Source organism: Pterocles gutturalis, unplaced genomic scaffold (assembly GCF_000699245.1).
Source record: "Pterocles gutturalis isolate BGI_N339 unplaced genomic scaffold, ASM69924v1 scaffold11953, whole genome shotgun sequence".
NCBI classification, from domain to species: Eukaryota; Metazoa; Chordata; class Aves; order Pterocliformes; family Pteroclidae; genus Pterocles; species Pterocles gutturalis.
Genome location: NW_010120577.1, coordinates 1294 through 3371, shown reverse-complemented (window position 1 = coordinate 3371; position 2078 = coordinate 1294).

The window sequence follows — 2078 nt, the reverse complement described above, 5'->3', positions numbered from 1 at the left end:
AGCTTCCTGCTCTCCCATCCCTGCCCCAGGGGACCTTTGTCTTAAATCAGCCTGTTCCCCTACAGGCACCGATACTGGGGCCAGCAGCCCAGACCAGCAGTGGGGCTCTATGTGGGAGCCCTGTGTGAGGCACAGACTCTGTTGGCTGTGCAGCCCTAGACCATGAGATGCGGTGACCATGGGAGTCATCTGAAATGCTGGCCTCACAGATGGTTCCATGCTGTAAAGTGTTCCCAGCCGAAATCTCCCTCTGCTCTGTCTCCAGCTCAGCTCCACCAAAGGCAATGAGCAAACGCAGCCCCAGGGTGGGAGCTGGGTCCAGCAGGTCCCCCCAGGCAGCCGGGGCTATGAGACAGAGAGCTGGGGTGGGCGTCAGTCACTCGTACCTTCCAGCGTCTCTGTCCAGCTGCCTGCAGCCACACCAGGAGCAGGCTGTCCAGGAGGGATACACGGCATCTGGCAAAGGGCTCCGAGTGCTGCAGGAGGCCAGCCACTGCCTGGCACGGGGACAGGAGCATTGTCTGTGAGAAGAGGAAAGCACCGAGCCTTTCCTCTCCCCTAACACGCTTCCTGCAGCCTTGAGCCCAGTGGAAGGGAGAGTTAAGCCCAGTGGAAGGGAGAGAATGGTTGCCCCCACCGCAGCTCCCCCACCCCACACACCCGCCACATGGCAGCGGGTGCATCATCACCTGCCTTCCTCCTCCTCCCCTGACTCCCAGCACTGCTCCAGGGAGGACGAGCAGGCGAGAAGCCAGCAAGAGAGCCCAGGAGCACCAGGGAGATCGGAGGCGATGAATTAAGCTGAATGGCATCTGTGAGTCACGGCGCAGGGAGCAGTGAGCGCGGCCGGCCAGCTGCACCCCAGCAGAGCCCCTGGAGGAGATGTTGAGAGGCAGACTCCTGCTTTGGGGATGCTCTTCCCAGGTTGGATGGGAATGACCTGCTTTTAGAGCCGCGCAGCAGGACTGCGGTGCCCAAAGCTGGTGCTGCCAGGCAGGGTGGACTCAGTGGGGATGCTGCAGGGATCGGGGTGACCCACACATCTTCTCCCTTCTGAAAGCTGCTGGGTGCTGCACAAAGACTTGCCAAAGCTTTTTCACATGGGGGGCTCCCACAGCATCCCAAGGAGCGCGGCTGCCCTGCCTCCTGCCCCACGCCTTCCTGGCTGGTTCCCTGGCTGCTCCCCGGACGTGGCCACATTTGGGACGCATGGGGGTGATGAATGGCAGCTTTAGGTCAGAGACCCTGTGGTAACTGATGCTGTCACTGCTGGGTTTTCCAGGCTCTCTCACAGAGCAGTCAAAAAAAACCTGCTGTTTTTGGCTGCCTTCCAGCCTGTCCCCGTCTCTGAGCAGCTCCCCAGAAGTTGTGCCCTCGGCTCTGCTGGGCACATCCCAGGTCCCTTCCCACTGCCAGGGAAATCCCTCTGTGCTTTCCTGGGGCAGGGAGGCAGGGAAAAAGCAGTGGAAGAAGGTGCGAGAGTCTGTGTAATGCAGGTGGCTGCTCCAGCCCCAGCACAAGCCCCGGCGCCGGGGTGATGCACCAGAGGAGTGCCTGTGCCCCGCCACCCCTCCCCAGTCCCGGTCCAGCTACTGGCACCCTCTCCCCCCAAAACTGATTCCTGCCAGCGAGACTGTCTCCATGGAAACGGCAGAGTGACTCAGGACTTTGGGACCAGCTGGAAAACACAACCCCAAGCAGCGAGTGCCCGGGAGGTGCCAGGGTCTCCGTGTGAGGAAGAAGGATGAACGAGTGGCGGAGCCGGCAGGGCTGTCTGCCCGCGCCTGGGCGTGCTTTTCCCGGTGCAGAGAGGTGTGCGGGCACCCCTCACACTGGGAGTCATAAGCCAAAAAAGCTCTCTCCTGACACAAGTGTGACTGCAGCACTTGGAAAGCATCACTGCAGCGTGTTCACCGGGGCACACATCCCAAAACCTGCCTCATAGCAGACAGCTCCTCATCCTCCCCTACCCATGGTCACCCACAGGGCTCGCAGCACCAACTTCAGCAGCCCCTCAGCCCTGCACAGGGAAAGCAGGACCCCTGGGTGCCCTGCACAGGGCAGATCAGCCTGCTGAG